The 24,637-nt window shown below is 40.2% G+C and overlaps 1 protein-coding gene and 1 pseudogene across 2 annotated transcripts in view; one reads left to right on the forward strand and one right to left on the reverse strand.

Moving 5' to 3' along the window:
- Nucleotides 1-24,637, reverse strand: part of mib1 (E3 ubiquitin-protein ligase mind bomb 1) — a 374,656-nt gene that overhangs the window by 17,311 nt on the left and 332,708 nt on the right. The window lies entirely within an intron of this gene.
- Nucleotides 5,422-24,637, forward strand: part of LOC146722266 (uncharacterized) — a 42,218-nt pseudogene continuing 23,002 nt past the window's right edge. Inside the window, exons 1-2 of the transcript XR_014925250.1 lie at nucleotides 5,422-5,529; nucleotides 5,668-6,366. The product of XR_014925250.1 is annotated as an uncharacterized LOC146722266 (transcript). The remainder of the gene's footprint in view (nucleotides 5,530-5,667; nucleotides 6,367-24,637) is intronic.

Here is a 24,637-nt window from a genome sequence, read left to right on the forward strand (position 1 = left end):
TCTATATAACGTGTGCCAGAAAGATGTATATTCTTTGAAGAATTTTGAAAGAACTTCTTCTTCGTCAAAACTCAAACCGAGACCTATTTATGTCTCTTTGAGGAAACAAACAAAAAGTAAAAACACTCGACGAGAGATATACGCGGGAGTAGTGTGTTTGCCATTGTTTTAAAATATTTGTCGCGCCGAGGCCATCGCGTTCCAGAGGACGAATGCGCGTTAGATTTCGACAATGCGAATTTTTCTGAAGAGTCGAGCATGAATTTATCATTTCGCGAGCGAGATGTCTTTCGCGAGGCGGCTCTCCCGAAGGGAGACAGAAAATTGTCATGTATGAGAAATGAGTATCATACGCGAGGAATGAAAAACCGCGTTTTCTTTGCATCTAACACATCCTAATAAGATCGGAGAACATATTTGTCATGAATATCAGGAATGAAGAGTGCCACAAATAAGATTCAGCTCTGGGTCGTTCCAATATTTACCGAATGCCCTTTAATTACCGAGAGATTTCACAGAGATATTTCGTGCGGATGTATTTTAGAAGAGTTATATTTGAAAAGAGCTCACCATTCATTCCGACATTAAACTGGACGACCTGCAACGCGTGCGATAGATGTCGAAGGGAGTTGAAACATTGTTTCTGCGTTAAAAATGTAAATATATCTAAAAATAATTTTCCAGAAGCCTATGTAGAGGCGCGCTCGATTCGGTCGCACGCGGACCCGAGAGAGATATCGCGGGCGAAACGTTCGTGGAGTATCCAACGGGAGTAAAAGTAATTTCGAGCATGATTCGATGTAAGTAAATATCGCTTTCCAGCGCATAGAATTCCAACGGCACCGGGAATCTCCTAGGAACTCGCGCCATCGTCTTGTCTATTCGCGGGTGAAGAAGAAGCGCCGGCGGCTGCTTCGATGCTGCGAGAATGAAATTGCGACGAGAAGGGCCGTAGGGAGAGAGACCAGAGTTGGATGTGGAGGGAGGAAAGAAAGGGAGATAATGCAGGCTATAATTATTCTCCTTGATATAAGAGGTGTTCACCGAATTCAGCATGGAAATTTGATTCATGTGTTTCACCTGTAAAAGGATTTCTTCTCGAACGCGAAAGAAAAATCACGCAACAGAAATTATATATACTTGTATGTACAGAGTGTCCCGAAATTCGCGAATCTGTTAATGGCAGATTCCTGGGATCATTTGAAGACGATTTTTCCTCAGCGAAAATGTCGAGGCATCAATAATTATCGAGTTATAAGCGATAAAAAATGAGGGATTTTTTGCAGACTAAACCTTGTAGAAATAAAATATTAACAAAATCACATTCTTCAATTAATTTCAAGTAGAGCTTACTATAATCGAATTTTTTAATTATAAAAATACACGATGGCAAAAATTGGGACATGCAAAAAATGATGGCCTCTCGACATTCTCGCTGAGGAAAAATCGCCTTCGAATCGTCTTAGGAATCTATGTCATTAACAGATAATTCGTGAATTTTGGGACACCCTATATAATGGAAAATTAAAAAACACCACGTCACTCTCGATGGTCTACTTTTCGCAATAAATTAACGGCGTTAATTAGCGAAGCGGCAAGTCGCGGTTATCTCCTTTCTCCGGGATTTTCTCGTGGTTTTCTTTCATCAGCGCAACTGCTTGACAACTTTTCCGAGAGAGAGAGAGAGAGACACTGCGGCTTTCGATCTCCTCGTGTATCTTAGTCGGGGTTACTCCGAGTCTTCGCCATTACGCGAGTAAAGGCTATTTTCAACGACGAACTCGTAACCTGATACATGAGCGGCGAGGACTGCGGCGCCTCCGTTAAGAGAAAGCTCCCCCATTTTCCCTCCTTCACCCCTGACACTTTCCTGGTGTGAACGAGGAGACGACGTTCTCTTTAATTATTCTCCGCATGTTAAAATCATTAAATTGTTCCGGTGATAGATCCAAGGATGTATCAAGTGTCGAGCTCTGTTCCTTATTATAGACTCTTTAACAAGTTTGCAGTCGATTTCTTTTTTTTTTTATCAAAGTTCGATCAGATGTCATTCTTTCCTTCATTTTTTTATTCTTACGTGCAAACAATTTCAATTAGTATAAGCTTCAAATTATAATTCTGGTAAAATACAGCTTACTCGAAATTCAAGCAGAATAAAATTTTACGCAGAAGTAGAAGAGTCGTTCAAATAGCACTGGGTTACACTCAATAAAAATTTTTAAAAGATTAATAAAAAGTGACATTTTTGCACTATTACAGACACGTTTGAACATAATTTTTAAAGAGAGTTTTAAGCGGAATAAAAATTTGTCATCTCTCGATTCAGCGTTTCATGACGATATTATTTCTATGCGATCGAGAGTTCATAGTTTTATCAGAATTTCCGGAATTATAGTTATTTGCTCATTCAGATAGATTCTATCCCTGAATAATCCGCGAATGCAAGGTCGGAAAGAACGGCGACGTACGGTCGCATGTTCCTCTTCTGAAAGTCATCTCCGTCATGACGCCGCCGACGACCAAGACGACGACGACGACGACGACGACGACGACGACGACGACGTCGTCCAAAAATAGGAACGATATTAGCGCGTAGACTCGTTTCGGCTCACCGGACTGCGTCGACTTCGCGGATGCAACGTCTCTTCGGCTGCCAGTAATTTTAGACGCCACAGTCAGATCGTCGCGATCAAGTTCTTCATCTCGGAAAGTCGTCCAGGTATAAAAGTGACATCGCAAGTTTATCGCAAGGTTATCGCGCGAGATATACAAGCCCGAACGCGTTTTCCGTTAAACTTCTCGCCCGGGGAAAAATGAATTCCGAATTCGCGCCGAGGAATCTGTCGTTGACAGACGCGTCAGAGCAGCCGATGCCGCGGGAAAAATTGGACGTCCAACTTGCGCGAGAATTTACGAGCTTCTCTGCAGACTGACTTAGGCACCAAAGCGAAATGTGTGTTGTAATGCTCCGGCGCACGAGTTGGGTAAGAAGTTTTTCCAATCGATTCGTACCAATTTATTGCAAATTTATCGGCGAAAATCAATTAATTATACGTTTGAACAATTTTACGTTGGATGCACATGTAAATGAGAGGAGAGATCAAGATAGGACTTTAAGTTAGAAAAATGACTGCTAAACTTTGCTGTGCTTGTTGTTTCGCATGTGGCGAATGTTGGACTTATGCCACTTGGAAGCTGAGGAGGAGGATTCGCAAACACATTTCGCACGGTGATGCTGTTTGTCGGAATGTATTTCGGTATCACATCCTCAACAACATTCTTGGCGAAATTGCGTCTACAATATATGCAGAGAAAGAAAGAGAGAGAGAGAGATATCGCGATAATACGATACACTACAACTAATGGGATCAAGTTCGCGCTGATTCGAAACTTAGATCCCATTCACGAGAATCAACTTGATTTCTCGCGATCTTTCGTTAAAACGACACAATTCGAGGAAGAGTAACATCAACTATTATAAGACAAGATCGTCCGACGACGATGTAAAGTATAAGAAAAAAAAAATTGAAATTAATCACCACGCCCCGCGATACTAAATCGCAAAAGCTCTGGCCGCAAGCCAGAGATCATTATCGTCGCGCATATCTTTCTATAAATAATGCGATGATCTATACGATCGTGTAACTCAGCTTCGTGGTTTACGACACTGTCCTTAGCATTGTTGTTAACGGCCGTTCGATCGAGTCGCCGTCGTCATCACCGTTGACGTTGATCACCGCGCATAACGATCGCATTAACGACGTAATCTGGCATCTCGAGAATTAACGAGGGTGCAACGTTGTTTGGCGCGGAGAGAGGCTCGTCGGAATTTAAAGATATCTGCCCGTTCCCGCCCAATGACAGTTGCCAAGTGAGATCCCACCCCCGAAATATCGCAAAATATATCGTACATAATAAATATTACGTCGGATTCGAAATCCAGCTGATGGGAGATGAAAATCAAGTCAGTGACGATAAATTGATCGATATTTCGATCTCGGTTGTAGATCGTCAGAAAATTGGAAACTTTAGATCTTAAAATAATAATGCATTGAAATTATTGAAGGTTTCGACCACGAGACATTTTTTAAATAAGAAAAAGGCTGCTACTTCAAAATACAGTTTGTTTTGAAATTTTTATTTCTTACAACTTTCCTTATACGCCAAGTCTTATAGGAGGCAGATAATAAGATTGAGTTACATTCAACACGGTATCATCAAAGCTAAATTCATAATGGCTTCCCGGGGCAAGGATCTTAAATTTTATATCAATTACATGAAACTTTAATAGTCCTTGTAAGAAAAGTTTTAATTTTGCCGTAGACTTCATAGGATGAATTCTATAAAACAGATAAGACGAAATGAAGAAGACACGGAGAACTCTGCAATTATACACAACAAAAGTTTAGCGAGTGGACCTCTTATGGTTCACCCCTCTGTTCGTGTCTACTAGTCGAAAACACGGAATATTGCACGCACGCTTTTGTATATGGTACAAGAAGCAGAAGAACATGAAGAAGAAGAAAAAGAAGAGGAAAAAGACGAAGAAAGCAGGCAGAAGAAGAAAACGAAGGAGGAGAGAAGCGAGACAGAGAAGCCTGGGTAAGTTATCACTCGAGTCTGGACCAGGAATAGTCGCGCCATGTGGTGGCAGCCGTGGGACTGACTATTTTCGGGTAAAGACAAATTTGGCGCGGCGAAGCGCTACGCGAGGGAGCCTTCTCAAGCTAAGCTGGCGAGCTGAGCTGAGTCGAGCCGAGCCGAGCCGAGTCGTCGTCGACGTGTCGTAGTCTCGAGTGTAGGCTTACATCTGCATACGAGGGGGGTGCTCGGTTCCTCGTGACTCCGAGAGGAGAGGCCAATGGGATCTGTGCAGCCATTTTTAGAGGGCTCGTTCCGAACTGATCGTGCTCGTGGCTTTGGCAGCATTCAGTCCGAAGCGGTCATCCGGGTTGGCAGGATTCTCAAGTCGCGAGAGGAGGAAGTCGAACTCGGATCTTCGTTCGACGACGATTGTCGTCGTCAGGGTTCGTCGTAATTTTCCGTTGGCGACGTACCCCAGGTGTATCGCACCCGGGAAGAGGGTACACAGGCGCTTCCGATGCGCTGCGAGAGGGTGTTTCAGATTCCACGCTGAAGAGCAGCCTCGAGAGAGAGAGAGGGAGATCTTTTAGAAGGATTACGTAACGGCGTCGCCGTCGCGAAACGAACGTTGTGACAAGGACGCGTATACCGAGAGATATCGAGAGATACCGTTCCAACGTCCGGCGGATGTCTCCGGACCTTCAGTCCGGGGTGAATAGAAGAGGATGGAGACCTTCGCTCTCTCCGGGAGGAATTCAGATGAGTTCGATGACCGGGCGACCGTTCCGTGCTTCCTTACTTCCCATAGTAAATGTGACGTATGGAATGTAAAGAAGTATGGAGCTGCGCTCTGGTGAATCGTCGCGAGGCGAAATCGCTCTTCAAGAAGAAATTCCCAAAGTCGGGAAGGAGAGATCCGATCACGATCGAAGGAGGAAGAAAAAAAATTCGGGAAAGATATAAGAATTTGGAGGAGAGAATAAAACAGTGCTGTGCGCAAGAGATTCAAACAAAAATGCATCCGAAGAGAAATCTCTCGCGGACTCGATGCAGGATCCTGGGATCGGCAGCGGCCAGAAATAGATCGCTTTCGCGCAACCAACGGCTCCGGCATCGCTCCACGTACATATGGTCCTCTATTTATGGCTTTGGTGCCGCAACCATGTGGTCACCACTTTTATTAGCCCCCACGAGATGCGAGCTCTTCGTCATTCTTAGCGCGATGACAGGACTCGTCGTCTCTCTTCTTCGTTAACCCTTCTCTTCGTTCTCGTCAAAAGCGCACGTATCTCTCTTCTCGTAGAATTACTCATTCTCCCTCCGCGATTATCTATCTTCGTCCGAATTTTCAATTGCACGACTTGATTACAGCGACGAGGAAGACGAGGAGACGCGGAAGGAAGCGGACTGGCGCGGGCGAGGAAGCGGACGCGATGCTGTTTTCGAGCCCGAAATAGGACCCACGCACGACCGCGGCCATGTTTCTAGAAATAAGTTCTCCGGTTACAGGGTCTATTTCCGCTTCGCGAGACCGGTGCCACGCTCGTTGATTGGCGGAACCGATCGCAAATGATCGACGTGTGTATGCGGCTATGCAGGTGCGAGATATCTCATGCACATTGGAGTATTTTACCACGCGCGCGATATTCGGTTCTCGTGTGTCCAGGGAGAGAAGATATTCAGTGTAACTTGGTCAGCCAGTGACGTCAGTGACATTCGGTGCGACCGACTATGATTTACGTAACGAGCGAGTTCTCGCTGCAAGCGAGTTTATGCGATTAGGTGAATATGCAAGACGCGATCTACCTTGTAATCACGGGATGAATCTCCGTCGCGGAATTCCACGTTATCTCTCCCAGCCCGATATTTTCGAAATATAAAAAAATATAGAAAAAAATTATATTTCAGGAATTTTTTTTAACTAATTCTCGCACGATATATTCGTGCTCTTCGCAAAAGAGTGATCTCCAGAGACTTGGTACTTGTTTGTTAAATCTTGTTAGAAATTATCCCATTTCATTTCAGTTATTAAATATTATTAAAATTTAAGTTTTATTATAATGTGCTTCACTTCTTATAAATATTCATATAATTCGTTTCGGTTGTACAATATATATATATATATATATATATATATATATATATATACTTATCCGATGTGTCTGAACTCTTCCTACGTCGATACCTATTGATTATTCGAGTGTGTAATTCGTATGACATTCGAGTTTATGAATTTTGACGAGGATTTTCGCGATTTGACTCGGAACGATACGTTATTTTTGCATAGGTGGACGCGAATTCATCGACGGTAAAATAGGTTTGCGCATCTCGTGGCAGTAATGCTCTTAATTAATCCGAATGAATTACCCTAATATTATTGCCGTGAAATAATAATATTACCCCTCGTATTATCGACTAATGCTGCCATTTGCATTAACGTCGGTACCTGCTAATTGGCATCGTCCGTCGCGTTTTGTCTATTTGTCGTACGTGTTACACGGGCCGTCTGATTATGCTAATCACCAGCGAATAATAACGCGCGCCGCTCGTAACAAAATTCTACCAAATTCGCTAAAAGAGAAAGGCTCTAAAAAAATCAAAGGAAACAAGAAAAATATATTTTTTTTAGAAAAATCCCTTTCTCATCCAGATATTCTTCAACTAATTTAAAGTCAATAGAAACTTGCGAAATTCCCTCCAGATTTTACAAGAAGGTTACTCTTTTTTTTATTATTATATATAAGAAAAGATTAATGTCTTTACACCTCTTTCGTCATCTCGTCCTCCTCGCTCCGTCAAAGATGCCAAATAATGGAAGGCTGGTAAGTCGCGGAGATGACGCGACGCTTCGCGGATAATCGCGGATCAGCCCAGGTGCAACCTTGGCACGTTTTCGGCGGGTCGATAAATGCAGCCGTGGCAGAGACGAATCGGTGGTCAAAAGCCCTGGGAGAGAAGGGACCCGCGGGTTAACGTAGCGTCCACGGCGAGGATACGAGGGTCGAATGATAGAATCGCGCGTGGTATTGGCTGCTCGGTACAATCGTCACGTTCGCCGCGACAATTTATGACGATTGGAATAGCGGGCGTTACGTGTTCGCGCGATGCAGCTGGACTGCGAGAAGGCTCCCAGCGACACCTTATCAAACCGCTTTAATTAGCGCGAGATAGAATTCATGCTCGGAGTCCGTAAAAAGGACGCGCCCTCGTTACTCTCGATTTTTATCTCCTCGCAGATGCGAAAATATTATATATATTTTCTGCTAATTTTGTTATCGTACCTCATCGTCGGGTATCGTTTATCATTGAAATTTTTTGATAAGATTCATCAGGGTGTCCAACGAAGAAAAACATTCCCTGACTTTTTCAGATTTTCCAAGATCAGAAATTCATTTTTTTCTGACTTTATTTTTTCCAAGTATATAATTTGCATATATCTATATGATAAATCAATTAAATGTTAAATGATGAAATCCTTGAGATATTTTTGTCAACGATGAAGAGATTCGGAAGTTAGAACAAAAATTTAAATCAATTGTACAATCTGCATTATGCACGATAATCGAAACAAACATGTCACTATAAACTATTACAATTAATCACCTTTTTTATTTATATTATAAATAAAATAAAATAACACGACGTTGAAAATATAAATTAACGAACACGCTGTAGATGATTCGATTTTTAACACAGAAAATGAGCGTGCTGGGAGTCAAGGAAAAGTTTATTTATAAAAAATTTCAAATTATTGAAACAAATGTAGAATAATGTGAAAATATCCAGATGAATAGTAAAATTCCTTGATAATGCCCGGTTCTCCAGATTTCCCTGACTGCTAGACACTATCTGTTCATATCCGAGAAAATAACGAAATCTCGTCTCGAAATATAAATAATATTTAGAGACATAACGAATTAAGTGTACGCGACTGAGAGTGCACTAATTAAGTCCTACGTCCCAAATAATTGCCGACGTTCCTGTCTTGTCAGCGGTCGCCGTCTGTCGTTGCGGCTGCAGACATCGATAGTTAACCGAATTTCGATATCGACATGTTTCATTCCGTAAACAAGTTTCTCTCGCCCGTAGAAGCGTTTACTGATTCTCTCGAAATACCCGAGTTACGTAAACTCGCAATTGCATAAATGTTCTTGGAATTAATTAATACGCGAAGAAGAATCTTAAATAAATTTATGGCGACTTGGAGAATTTTCGAGATAATAGTTTGATAATTTCTCGCAGTAAAACAAAGTATGTTTTTATATATCTCTGTCGAATCGAAAATTGGCAATAAATATACGTCAAAGAGCATTTTATTCACGTCGCGCGTTCTATTTTATCTGATCTGGATAAATCTAATTTTCAGAAAGTCAGTTCTCCATTCTACAATGAGCATCAGCATCTCCTTGGAATATCGCGGGGTTGGTCTAATATCGCGATCGTCCTCGCGAATTTCGGTTCGTTGACCCGAGTCGCGCAAAACTTCCGGATTCGGGAGGAATCGCGTCCGTTCGTTTATCAAAGTCACGCCGAGGTCGACGATCTCCAGATTGAGTCACGGAATGCGCTCTTTCTCGCTCGACGCTATCTTGAGCGCGTCCGGAAAAACCGGCCCAACGCGCCGACATATCGCGAACACGACGTGGTGGTAAAACTCGAAGAGATACGCATCCACGACGTGCCCTAATACAGTTTCCTTCTTTTTTTTTTTTCACCATCTCCCTCTTTTTCCGCATGTGTACGTCCATCCAATTTTCGTCGTTTTCAATGGGGGCTCTCGATGCTCGCTCGATAAATCCATCTAGACGAGAGAATATATCCGCGCGTTTGTCAGTTTCCGCACGTAAGCGAAACGTCAGCTTTCCTAGTTTCTTGGAGCCAAGCCGCCGCCGTTGCCTAACTCTCGAGCTTCTTTCCCCGACCCTCTTTCCAGCTATCCTCACCGGATTCTTCGATATATCTTACGACGTCAAGGCGGCCAAGAAGACACCGCTTCGATTACTCGTTGAAAGAACCTACGGCCCTCTTATATATCGCGTTAAACTATAAATAGATCGCAAATAATGTGGAAAGATTTTATACAGAAAAGGGACAAAGTTACTTTCTAATAATTATATTTATATTATTATAATTTTTCAATTGTATATACTCACAAAAATGAGAATAAAAAAAAAACGATATTACATTTGTATAGGTACGTAAAAGCGACGTGATTGCTTCTTCAGCATTTTACATCGTTAGCCGTGGAAAGATTTCACGACGCTCCGCGACTTTCAAAGAGAGAGGACAGCGATTTTGCTATAATCGTTCGATAGGGCGCTCGAGAGAGCCGCGATGCGGTGAAGACTGCGAAAGCGACTCACGAAGCGGCGCTTCGACACCGATTGAAACTCGGCCCTCCGGCTCGGAGGCGTTGAGTGCACTTCTCGAGGCATGACGCGAATAGCCGAGCGGCTCGGGGGCGCGTTTGAACTTTGAAAATAAGCGCGGCCCTTTCCGTGGCCAGTCCGTTTCGTTTCGGCAGGACGATCACGCGCGACCCACCCGTCCAACTTCGCCGGCTAATCAGAAAAATCCACACTCCGCCGAGCTTATTGAATTGTTCTTGGCCCGGGCCGAGAGACCTCATCGTCTCTCGCGCAATAAAGACAAGGCGGGAAAACCACCCTTCTTCTTGCGCCTCTTCTCTGATCAGAATTCCTTCCGCGTCCTTTTATCCGTCTGTATCACTTTCGTTAATTATATTCTTATGAATCTCTTTATGCAAAATTGATCGATGTAGTTATCCATGTTTCTTTTAAACACAATCTCCTTTTGCAATTTATATTTATCGCTACTCGCAAATACGATTCACACTCAACATTTTCGAAAATGAACTTCTACGAAGCAATATTCTGGGGATGTATTAAACTTCCCGTACAAATATATATTTCAACTATTTATTATTGTTATTATTGTGTCACTTTGATGACACAATTTTCATTAAGGTTTTAATTTCAAAAGTCTTGCGCGTTTTTCTACGAGAGCAATATAAAGATTCTCTACCATGGTCATTACTTAGTATCTTTCTCTTATCCGTTTTTATCCGCGGTAATATCTCACGAGTTCTCGAGACGGATCCAGATGAATTATAACGCATAGGGATCAATGACGGCGAGCCCGTATGAATCTTATATTCCTACCCTCGCTCGTTCATTTTCGCGCAATCTCTGTGTCCGCGACCCATTTTTTATCACGATCAGCCTTTGTAATCGGTAAATCTGATGACAGATTGCGACGCAAAGATTTCCCTTCGCAGTTTTTCGAATATTATTTTTTTTTTTTTGCGAAAATAATGTTACTTTTATATATCTCTCGTCTCACTGCGTAATCTTTTCTTCAACGACAATTAATTCTGTAAAATATGTTGTAAACCAATTAAGAGAAACTGGATGATTTTTTTTTACAATTTATTTATACGTGAGATTTGTCACGGAACACGAGTCTGAATTTTGATACGAATCTTACGAAGCACTCTTTATAGCGGTCGCTGCTCCGGAGGGGTTAATACAGAACGAAATTGCAGTCTGGCAGAAACCTCTCGAAATACTCGGCTGACAACGAGCGCCTCGCATTAAATCCGGTATAACGGTATAATACTCTCCGACGGTGCTTTGCGCGTAACGCAAGTTAGAGTTCTCCAATTTTTTCCTAATATCGCGATAATGACTTGCCGCAACAACGTGGTCCCGCTTAATTAGGGAACTTTTGTATATTCGCACAATTAGTCCCTTTAACGGACTGACGTAAACTAGCTATTCCGCGCGATGTTTCGCGATATTAAAGCTCCGAGCTCGGCGAGAGTATATATACGGTAAAAGCTTTAATTTTCCGCGGAGAATTTAATTCGAAGCACGAAAATCTCACGGAAGCGTCTTAAAGATCCGAGAAAAGTCCGCTCGCTTTTTTCCACAGGACATACATTTTCCACCATTTTTTTTTACAAAGAATTTAATGTGCAAGTTACATGCGCGCAGATTCCTTTCTCGCTCCTACGTATGACCTAAATCCTTTTAAAATTCAAATAAGAATGACGGGAAAAAGAATCTCTTTCACTGGCTGGTGTATAAAAATTACATATAAATTAAATATATTCTCGCGAGAGAAGGAGAGACAGGGAGATGGGAAATGATGAAATTTTTATAAAAGTATAATTATATTTATGCGAAAGATTGTGCGCACATGCTAAGGATTAAGCTCGGTAGAGAATTCCGTTACTACGGAAAATGATTTTATACCCGTTGCGAGAAGCAGTAAGACGCGATATTTTAATCATGAAGTGAAAGAGGGGGAAGAGAGAGAGAGAGAGAGAGAGTCAAGGATGCATATTTCATATTCTCATGTAAATCGCGCGCGCGGAGAATTCATCCCGAGTGTACATCGACTCTCGTGCGCTGTTAATAGGATACGACATTATGAGAAGGATTAAATTATGGCTCGTCAAATCTCTGGCCCGGCCCTCAATATTTAATCCGTAAACTCGCTTAATACCTTCCGGTCTCGTCGGCGATATAGAATTCGACGTAATCATTCTGTTTTTTCAACGGAAAACAAGATTATTTCATTCTGACCATCTTCTTCTTGCGGAGTCCTTATTTTATCGAATTGTTTCCACGTTCGCGACATCAAATGCAAATACAAGAGTGTCAAGTAATCACAGGCTGCCAAGATCCACTTTATATCTCGTTATATGTTTTAATAATAAATCGAAACGTCTATTCTATTTTTACTGAATGTGTTCATTCTGATTTTCTACATAGCTATTTCCTCCCTTTTTCTCTTTTAATAAAAATATAAAATAATATTATTTTATCAGAAGATATCTAGTTTGCAACTCTTCGTTAACTACATTGTAACGCTCGATTTACATAATTTGCCAATTATTTCTTTACAAGTTATATATATTTATTTGCACCAGCTGATTACAAAGAATTATACGAGTTTTAGCATTAAATAATAAGAATCTAATATTCGCGATGAAAATATTCTCGGTCGAGTGGCTCCTAATTTAGGCAGCGCGACTGAGATGAATCTCAGAAATGTAAGGAACATTGCCGATCGTTAAGGCGCGCTTTGACATCTGACCACGTAATCTGTTTGAACGAACATTCTACATTAGGATCCTCGATTGTGCTCCGCCAAATTTAAATCGTTCAAATTCAAACTAAAACGTCGCATCATATCTTTTTCTACCCCATAAGTGCTGACAAATGCAATCTCATATTCCATAGATAATAATCCTTAAGGTTTGCTAGTAATAATTAATAAAAATCTCTCCTCAAAGTTAAAAGTCGACCAAACTGGCAATCATTTATTATAAATAATTAGTTGAAATACAACGTTTCGGCTGTCATTGCAGCCCTTTTCACAAGTAAATCTATAAAAAGTTACATAAAAATAATTATAATTTTGATACATTTTATCGTAACAATTAATTATAGATTCATATACAAAAATATGTTACATACCAAAAGAAAATACAAAATAAATTATGTAACTTTTTATAGATTTACTTGAAAAGGGCTGCAATGACAGCCGAAACGTTGTATTTCAACTAATTATTCATAATAAATGATTGTCAGTTTGATCGACTTTTAACTTTGAAAAGAGACTCATATTCCATGTTGACGGGAGGAAATTTTCGGAGCAAGTAAAGCTGTTGTCGAAAAGTCTTTCCTTTTTTTTCAACAGCGTTCTATTAGAACGTTGTCGCCGTGTTTTGCGGCGCGTTAAAGCAACGCGAGAATAATTATTTCGCGCCAAGTTTCGGGCGTGCTAAAAAGCCGCGCGTCAACAGCCGCGGCCGATATTAATGGAATAAAGTTAGCGCGGGTACATATACTCTCTCTCGAAAACGCGGAGGACGTAAGGCAACCGCGGAGAGATACATCGTGACACGTTGATTAATCGGAAAGCAAGTTTCCGCCGACGCACCGTGAAAAAAGTAGAGATTCGTCGAACAAACAAACTCAATTACGCCCGTTCCGATATTTCTCGTCTCCGACGTATTCTCGCATTCGGTGTCTTCGCATTCGATCATCGACGAATTCGTTCTTTTCTTTCTCTTAGGTCACCCACAATCTATTGGAATCTTTATATTTGCTTTTGGAAATATATGATTTCGCGTTAAGCATCATACTCCTTTAACTCAATGGATATAATATATATATAATTTATAAAAGCTCTTTAGAAAATTTTAATCTACAAATAAAAAAAAATATATATATATATTTAATCTGCAAATATATATATATATATATATATATATATATATATATATTTGATTTTTCTTCTATTTTCTTTCTTTCTTTTCGATTACAGCGAGAAAAAACCGACTGATAAAAAGCAGTCTTTCTCATAACTGTTTGAGTTCCATCGTCGCTATCGACTGTCGAGATCGAGCGGGCGCGAATTAGAGATTTAATCTGGAAGATTAGTTTTTCTATCATACCCCTCTTCTTGCGGCGGGAGCGAAGAAGCCTTTTTGGCTCGGAGATTCTCGAAAGGTAGGCAATATGTGTGTCACGTGCCGCTTCGTGCAGCCTCCCATCCACCGACGTCTACAGCCCTTCCGGGGGTTCCACGGGTCACGTGCTCCGCGTCAGAGCCGTAGGGCGATGCAGGAGTTCGGGTTGGCCAGGGATGGGTCGCTCTTCGTGAACCGCATACCGAAAATCCGCCAGCAGCGACCCGATAAACACCGACACCTCGACGCGACGCGCTGAAAATCGAGGGATCCGAAATTTCGCGACGATTCCTACGGCCGTGACGGATTTTCACGGGCACCGATCCAAACTCGATCTCGCGAGATTCCCCGACTCTTTATACTTTATCGAGAAAACGCGTTCAGTTTCGAGATTTCCTTTTGTTTAATATATAGTCTTTGCTTGCCGATACGTCTCGTTCCAGCGAGATGTCGATTTATCGAGACGTCGTAACGATGGTTATTGAAAGATGACGTATTAAATTGATAGCGCGAGATTATATATTAGAATTATTACAGAACAATAATTTCAAAATCTTTAGTCGAAGAAATAATTAATTTCTGGAATCGTCTGGTTCGCGCTGATAACTTTTCATCAAATTATTCATAGACTGATAAAGCGCTGCGTAGTTCGCAATAATAAAAAAGTTAGTTTTCTTTCGTGTTTGAGAAGAAATCAATCAAGTTCATGTATCAATAAAATGATATTTCTCTGTGACAGTTATCGCGATGTGACCATCGGGAAACTCATCCGAGAGAAAAAACTTTGTACAGATTTGATAGGACAGAAAAGAACCGGAAAAGCTTACGAGAAAATAAGATCGTATATGAGTGTCTAACAAATGTAGTTTTTCAGATTATAAAATAGAATACGAAACGAAATCTTCACACTCATATACTATTCTCGTTTCATTTCCTCAAAATACGGACAGCGAGTCTCAAATAAAAATACGAAAAAAAAAAAAAAATGAAAAAAACCATCTAGATTATTCTCTCTAATAAAAGACTGATGCAAAAATGGTTAACGTAAATAAGACGCACGGCCATTTTTCCAGTTAAAGCACTTCTTTTTCAGATCAGAAACATCAAAGCCAGAAGGATCTGGAAAAAAAGCATTCGCGCAGACGAAAATACCACTTCGTAAATCTGAAAGATCTTAATGCGCAAAAAATAACGTCGTCTTCCGAGAGGGTAGCCGACTGAGCCGTAATGGCGCGTTTAGGGCGAGCGAAAGCCGCGAAATGTCCTTTTCGAGTAATCGTCGATCGTGGAAACGGGCCGGAGAAGAGGATGGAAGAAGTGGGTCGAGGAAAGGGTGGAAGAAAAAGGTTCTGGGGAAAGAGGACCGGGTCGTGTCGCGCAACCCCTTTCTCGCTCTATTACCATAGCAATGGTGGCAAATCAAATTGAATAAAAATTTATGTATCAGAAGGGCAATAAAACGGAATAGATTTGGGGCAGAACGCGCGAATCGGGCCAAATCCATCAGCCCGGTTGAGATCCCCCGATAAAGCAAGGGGGATCTCGTCGTTTGGGTCTCACGGACCCCGTTTCGAAGAATCCTTTCGCGCCCCGATATCGCGCTGATTGGACGCGAGATCGTCGTCGAATTGTTGCCGCGAAATTTATTCCACTTACACATCCGCAAACACGGGCGCGTATGGAACGGCTTTACACGGCTGCCCTTTTCCTCTTCGGGCGGCGAAATCGGCTTTACGATATTACGCTGCTCGTGGAAGCCCGGGACATCCGGTTTATACGCTTCCTCTTCGTCCTGCATCCTACTGCTGTCGCTTCGAGTGTGCCATCTTTCAGCGAGGTTTTTCCCTTTCTATTTTTTCCCTTTTTCTATTTTCCTTTTTATTTTTTAAATACAAATCGCGGGATTTCCACGCGCGAAAACTCGCGATATCGTAAAAGAACACTCATCGCGTACGCTATAAATGTTTTCGAGCTAATATTTGCTTCATTCGTTCAATGTTTATAAGTTATTAATATATATTAATCATTATAATATATATATATATATATATATTATTATAGCTAAAAATTTATTAGCTACCAATTATAATTCAGATCAAAAACTTAAATGTCATTTTTATGGAGAAAAAAAAATATTTCCAATCATCGTGCAATGGTGTATAAATCTTGTTATTTTATACATTATAAGATGATCCGCGGATTCATTGAGAGAAACGTTGAAAATATATAAAATTGATAAAAAACAAAAAAATTGAAAAACTGTTCTCGTCTTGTTGTGCGTTCAAATTGGACTTATTTTTCATTTTCATTTGGTATTCGTCGTACACGTTCGACATGTTACATTTGTTTGGTAACAAAACTATTCTCTTGAAGCCGTTTCCAAAAAAAAACTTTAAAAAATTTGCAGAAAAATTTTTCGTTTTAGGTTTTATATTGCTGTTACAAAGATTGAATTGGAATTACTTTTAGATTTTCCAATTTAACGAAGAGTATTAAAAAAATTTATGATTAATTTTACGGAAGAAAAGAAAGACGTCAAATTAAATTATAAAATTCTAAAATATTCATTCAATATTTTGTATCAATATTATAATATTATTGATAAATTGCACAATTTATATGAAAAATTTTACTTTTATGTGTGATTACGATGTGCTTTCGTTTTAATGTAAAATATTACATTAGGAAAAAAAACAAGTGCAACGATCTCGCTTTAGTCTTCTCATGATTTATCATTATTTTCGTTATCTTTTTTTTTCACGTAGCTTCGCAATCCATCGATCAAAGAACGTTCCGCTAAATGACGTTTAGCGCGATGTCCAAATCGTTGATAATTCGTGCATGCAACTGAAATTATTGTTGACGTGTCTGATAGAACAAAATAACGATTACCGTCGCGTATCGCGAGAAATGACATTATCAATTTTCGGTCGCGTAATTATGCAAAGCAAATGTTGCTGGCCCGATAGATGCGTCATGCACGAGCCAATGCATTTTAAGCAGACAGGGGAAAGGGTCTCAAAGTAAACAACAAAGTGGCGGCCACGGGAGCGAACAGCAGCTACGGATCTCGAGTTATATTTCGCATCGTTGAATCGCAAACTTTGTTATACTCCTCTCAAGTACGCGATTTGATTTACGTCACTTTCGATGAACAAGCCCGATGTCTTGAAGCAAAATATCGCTGAATATATTTTAGCTTACGTTTTATTCGAGAGATAAATATTTTCTGAAAATCTAGAAATCTAAAATATTATTTTTTTTTTTTTAGGAAAATAATTTATTGGCCCTCAACGCAGTTTTAGAATAATATAAAATTATTCACAATTAATTGTCGCCAGTGATAAAATTTTTTAACAAATAATAAGATGCAATTTAATTCGACCAAAAACTGGCTATTCATTTATTGAAAATAAGGACACATTACGTTTCGACCCACATTGTGGTCCTTTTCAAGTGTTGTTCTTATTCAGCAATTACATTAATTAAAAATAGAAACATGAAAGTTGTCCTGTCATATCGACAATCTGTTAGCTGCTGACCAGCTTGAAAAGGACCACAATGTGGGTCGAAACGTAGTGTGTACTTATTTTCAATAAATGAATAGCCAGTTTTTGGTCGAATATAACATTAATTCATTCAAGAAAAATCGTCAAATTTCTGCTATTTTCATCACACAATCTTTACGAATCGTCGAAAATAAGTACACACTACGTTTCGACCCACATTGTGGTCCTTTTCAAGTGTTGTTCTTATTCAGCAATTACATTAATTAAAAATAGAAACATGAAAGTTGTCCTGTCATATCGATAATCTGTTAGCTACTGACCAGCTTGAAAAGGACCACAATGTGGGTTGAAACGTAGTGTGTACTTATTTTCAATAAATGAATAGCCAGTTTTTGGTCGAATATAAAATTAATTCATTTAAGAAAAATCGTCAAATTTCTGCTATTTTCATCACACAATCTTTACGAATCGTCGAAAATAAGTACACACTACGTTTCGACCCACATTGTGGTCCTTTTCAAGTGTTGTTCTTATTCAGCAATTACATTAATTAAAAATAGAAACATGAAAGTTGTCCTGTCATATCGATAATCTGTTAGCTACTGACCAACTTGAAAAGGACCACAATGTGGGTCAAAACGTAGTGTGTACTTATTTTCAATAAATGAATAGCCAGTTTTTGGTCGAATATAAAATTAATTCATTCAAGAAAAATCGTTAAATGTCTGCTATTTTCATCACACAATCTTTACGAATCGTCGAAAATAAGTACACACTACGTTTCGACCCACATTGTGGTCCTTTTCAAGTGGTGTTCTTATTCAGCAATTACATTAATTAAAAATAGAAATATGAAAGTTGTCCTGTCATATCGACAATCTGTTAGCTGCTGACCAGCTTGAAAAGGACCACAATGTGGGTCGAAATGTAGTGTGTACTTATTTTCAATAAATGAATAGCCAGTTTTTGGTCGAATATAAAATTAATTCATTTAAGAAAAATCGTCAAATTTCTGCTATTTTCATCACACAATCTTTACGAATCGTCGAAAATAAGTACACACTACGTTTCTACCCACATTGTGACCCTTTTCAAGTGTTGTTCTTATTCAGCAATTACATTAATTAAAAATAGAAACATGAAAGTTGTCCTGTCATATCGACAATCTGTTAGCTACTGACCAGCTTGAAAAGGACCACAATGTGGGTCGAAACGTAGTGTGTACTTATTTTCAATAAATGAATAGCCAGTTTTTGGTCGAATATAAAATTAATTCATTCAAGAAAAATCCTTTAAATTTCTGCTATTTTCATCACACAATCTTTACGAATCGTCGAAGGAAATATATGTTGCTTGCCCTCTTTCTCTCTGCTTCTCCTGTAGCGATTTCGAAAAAGCGCGACGAGAACGATTGACTATGAGAATGCGAACCAATTGCCTGCGACATAGATAAACGGCTCTCTCGATCGCGAAACACCTCGAAAATATTCAATTTCATCCCGACATCGGATGATGCGCGCTCGTCGCGGGATCTTTTCGTCGTTTCTTCAACCACGAAGAGCGACGGGGCGGTAGCTCGCAGCTCGTTCCGCGAGATTGAATCAAGCCCGCATGGTCGGGTTAACGCACATGAGGTCTGAATGCATAATGTCGATGTAAATGAGAGCCAAAGGTAAGCTGCCTCGCTGGCTCTGTGCGCGCGGCTCCGCTTTTTTCTCTTCCGCCCTCTTTACCTTCTCTCTTCCACCCTTTTTATTTCCTCTCTCCGCTCCGTTTCTCTTCCTTCCTCCCTCTTTCCTCCTTTTTCTTCCCCGTCAATGGCGTAATCTCGTTTGGTGGGGCGGTCTTGCATGGCGAAATATGATTATGACGATAGCGGTAACGATGTTACCGGAGCTGACGTAGCCGGAGCCAGGCCATCTATTCCAGATAGGTCCTGGGGTAGATGCAGAAGAATACACACGGTGGTGGATTCCGCTGTCCAATCCGTCTATCGACACTCGGTCCCGCAGGATCATTTAAAACGCACCGCCGATTATTATTGGTTTAATCTGAGCCCACGAGTGATCAAAACGCGGTTTGTTAATACGCTTGGGTTTGATAAGGTTCAGTCTCTCATTGGTATACAACCGGATTTTTATGGCACGAAATAATAACTCGCTCTATTAAGCTATAAAATTATGAAAATTACGATCTTAAACCCGACTCGTAAAAATTTAAATGCTACTTAAAATATCCACAGAAAATCTAAAGTCGGAGCGTCTCGCAAATCGTGTCTTATCTCGGAATCTCATTTCTGAATAAATCAAAATGAAATTTTTCTTTTTAATTTCTAGCATTAATCCCGGCAGCTAAGCTTCGAATTTAATCCTGTTGAAAAAAAAATCAACTATATAATAATTCAACGAAAGAGATAAGATTTCACACAGTATTCGGAAGATTATTCGCGCAAAAGGTTCTCTGTCTTCGCGTCTTTATATTACGAATAAATATGCGGAATGGTATCCTCTTTTGAGAAACTTTTTATAAATGCAGCTCGCGCTCCTCAGAGTTCATAGGTCACGAGTAATCTTTCCTCCTGAGAAAACGTTCGGCCAGGTGAACGCTTTGTCCCCGATACCTCCGAGTCGTCCGATGATCGATAACGCGCGCAAACTTGATTCTCCAATGAAAACTTCCAGACCCGGTCCACGCTGGTGCCAGCGTACTCCGCGTGTTCTGGATACAAGGACCACCTGGCTCTCCCGCAGGACTTGCATCCGCTCGAGAATGTCATCCGAGTGCTCGGCAAGTACCGGTGAACGAGAGACAGAGAGAGAGAGGGCTTTAATCTCACGTAGCTGCCTAGTTCCGTATCGGTCGTTCGCGTTGCACAGCTAATATGGAATCTCGGGGGTATGGCTTAGATCTTTGCCGGCTAAAGTCGGATGTGTTTCGAGAAGATGTTAAGACGTTCCAACATCGACTCTCCGGGACCAAGAACCTGATCGATACGCGAAGGGACATTTTCGGAGAGAGTCTTCCCTCCGCACGATTTTCTTTAACTCGTCGCCGATGTTTGGAGCCAAGGCGCCATTTTTAGGCATTATTTACGAAAAACAATTGTCCTGAAGTCTAGCAGTAACGAGTAGTAGTAGTCTTTTTTTCGCACGAAAGTCCAGATCGTTTCGTGGATAATCGACTCCGCAAAAGAATCGCTTTCTTTTTCAGGAAGAACAGAAATCTCAGTGCACTCGAGTTTCGTCTCTTAATTTCTTCCGGGGAGAGAGAAGGCCGAGAGAGAGTCCTCCCGCCTTTAATTGTTTCCGCGCCGTTGCGCACTTCGTAAAAACGGACTTTGCGGATTCGGTCGAACTTCTCCCGTCCTTCGCGTCGCGCGACAGATCGCAAGAAATTAATTATGGTTTTTCCGTGCGGCGAGTTGAACTGCTTGATTTCGCTCTTGTTAACCATTTCGATGTTCGCAGGTGGTATTGTGCAAAATTAACAATAAAATAGACGCATCAGCAAATAACCATTACGTCTTTTTTTCCCAATATTTCCTAGTTATATATGTGCAAAAAATAATATACATATATGTATAATAACAATTATATATAATAAAGATTATATACAATTATATAATTGTTAATATATATGTATATATATGCAATATAATTTAATATATAATATTTAATATTCTATGTAAATTAATGTATGCATATATACATGCATATGGATTTATGCAAAGTAAAATATATTCTAAAACTGCGGACTGGCATACGTAATTATTATGAAGATAAAAAATATAATTATTTTTTCTTATTAGAATTAATAGTCACTGAATTATTTTTAAATTAAAATTTATATATAGCAATCTCGTTTGATATTTTTTTTTCTTCCAGTGGCACAAATTGAACTGTGTGCACGCTTGAAATCGAGCTCCATGCGGCATTGGTAGAAATTCGCCGTAATAAGAGAACCGGTCCGCCTCGCTCGTTTGGTCGATCGGGAGAAACTTTTCCGCGGATTTATTGTTTTCATCACGCCAGTGCGGTTCGACGGGGGAGCGATTTGGATTAGCGGATTATTCTGCGATTCGTTTCAAAAGGTATATATATATATACATATATACCTAGCTATATGCGTACTCGTTTGGCAACGTTGATTGTAACGCGACAAATAAAATTTGTTTGCGAATGCTAATAACTGCATCGTGTATTTTAATATCGCGGACATTACATGGCCTCTCATATTTTTAATTTATTCATATTAATCTTTATATATACGACCGTGTTATCTTTACGAGACTCTCGTCCTAGAGTAAGTAATTATAATTTATCTCTATTTCTCTCTTTCTCTCTACGCGAACGCATATTAACAGAATGTCATTTGCAAAATCCAAATTCATTGCAGTATCTGTTGCGAAAATTAAGACCGCGAGTTGTGAGACACGTCTATATTCATCTATATACGAATCCGTTAATTAATTAATTTAATTAATTAATTACGCGTGTACGCTTATTCGCTGCAATTTCGAGGGAAAATGTGGCAATATAGGCGGGACGTGACGTAATGCCTACTATGGTCCCGTTATATTCGGTAGGCATCATCTCTGCTGTCGGCAGAGACACGGTGTAGGCGTAGAGAGAATGGATAGCCTGGTAGAGGACAGCCCGGCAAACAGGCACTGTTGAATTATGACCGAGCGTTTACGCCGCAAAACGATGCAGTTGATTTCGGGTCGAGCGATAGATACATCGAAGCGTTCGCCGGCGGTGTTTTCTTACCCGGCACTACGACATAATTGCGACGTTATTTCAAGATCGTTTCAAATAGATATGTATATCACACTTTCTCCGATCTTCTCTCAGCTAATTGATTTCGCAGATAATTTTATTTAAAATTTTATTATTTTATTTTTCACATAATAATGATCTAAATAATATAATTTGTAACAGCTCTTTAAAAATTAATATACATATAAAAGAGCTAATTAAGTTTTGTTATTAATATTTATTTGTGGAAAAAAAATGTTTAACATAAAATATTAGTCAAAAAAGTTCGAACGTTTCGGTTGCCTTTTTCAACCTTCTTCAGCGCATCATTTAAAATTAAAGATTAATAGAAATTAACAATAAATTATTCATAATAAAACTACGTCAAGATATTATTTTTATAAAAAACGAAATCAACGCATTTTTTAAAAGCATGAGCATTTTTATATATTCTATTCCTCGAATCGTCATTTAATGTAGATGTCGCGAAACAGATCTCTCGCTAATTGTTCCGTTAGGAGGTCGATTGCGAATCTCGATAACAGCAATTGTTAATATGTCTATAAAATCATTATATACAAAAAATTAACATTGAAAGATAAGTAAATTAATGGACTTACAGTTAAATCGAGTAAGATGTTATATTGTGACGTGGAGGCTTACAGATGTTGATAGCTCGAGGTAACAATAACGTATGATTTTTAAACTCTCAGAGAGACGACCGCACAACTGAGAAAATAGTTAGTTGTTTATGTTTTTCAACTTTCAAATCTTAATTAGCTCTTATTGCCTTTTATATGTATATTAACGATCTAAACTTTGGTCTAAGAATAGATTTCGCTAAATGTGTGTTAAATGTCTTCCCTTCTCTTCGAAGGATCGATTTTTCTTTCGCGAAAATTGGAAACTGGCTCTCACGTGACGAACGATATTAGAATAAAAATCGCATTTAGGAGTAAAATATCACGGAGTCTCTCCGCGAGTAAAATGCAAAATGAAAAGTCAGAATGAACTAGCTAGCTATAAATGAGCGATCGATCGGACGTGTCACGGGTCTTTGGATATGTTTCAACGTGCGTTCGTGCATCGTTGATTCGCGGAGGCTGCCTCCGAAACGGCCGCTTCTGGATGAACGGCCGCTGTGTCTCTCGGTGCCGTGCGTCATTGCCCAGCAACTCGATTGGATCGCTGGATTTTAATGTGTCGCGAGGCGGACCCGCGGCCGCATTCGCGTTTACACGCATCAATAATGACGTAGCGGGTGCAAAATCAATTAAATCAATTAGCGGCGCGAATCAAGGGAAGAGGAGGATGGGTGTGGACAGGGATGACTCAAAATCGCTCGGTCCAATGTGTGTTTACTTGTCCTCGCAACGCGCGGTGATAATCGTCTCGTGTTTAAATATCGCCGTGATCGATTGTGCCAATTTCCATCCCTTCATTCATCAATTTTTCCAATTGCCGATGAAAAATATACGAGCCTCGAAATAGACTCTTCTCGCGCTTTATTTTATTAATACTCCGTATCCTGTATATCTTCGCGGAGTATTACGCGCGCGCGGCCTTTATAAAAATTCATCGAAATCGATTCGCGTCGAATCCTTAAACCCGTTCGTGTACTTAATAACAACGAGAAGTCGATCGAAATTAAATAAGCGCGAGTAAAAAAATAGGAAAAACATAATGTTACGTAATTTTCCGCGAATACTTCAAGTTAATTATTTTTTCCATTACCCGGAGATCTGTATAAACATAATTATTCCTTGATATTTCTGAGCAAATATATCTCGCGTACTCATACAATAATGTTATCTCAGCACATAATTATTTTCGTATAAGAGCTCGCGTTATTAATGGACAATCCCTATTATATCCGGTACGCGTTTCCGATCGAGATGACTCTAGGAATCATCATATCCAGCGAGCAATGACGATCGTCATCAACGTCGGGGATACGGAGCTTGCACGCTATATGGCGTGGTTATCTCCTCGCTTGACTTAAGATTGATATTCGACGGGGACGCTGGCAAAACTGCACGTTCACCTAAAGCGCATTAATTAAATGCCGCTCCGCAATATAGCTGGCGATCGATGCCGAGTCGCTGGGCCGGGTGCGATCGCGCGAGTATCATCCCTGTCCTTTTCCATCCCTCTCTCGCTCTCTCTCTCTTTCTCTCGCGAAATTTCGCCACAGTCAGGACGCAACCGCATTCGCACGCACCATTCGTCCTCGCGCATCGGAAGTTTGAAACTTCCGCATGTGTTGCAAATTAACGCGACCG

The sequence above is a fragment of the Nylanderia fulva genome, unplaced genomic scaffold (assembly GCF_048542155.1).
Source record: "Nylanderia fulva isolate GAGA-0341 unplaced genomic scaffold, ASM4854215v1 Scaffold34, whole genome shotgun sequence".
Lineage (NCBI taxonomy): Eukaryota > Metazoa > Arthropoda > Insecta > Hymenoptera > Formicidae > Nylanderia > Nylanderia fulva.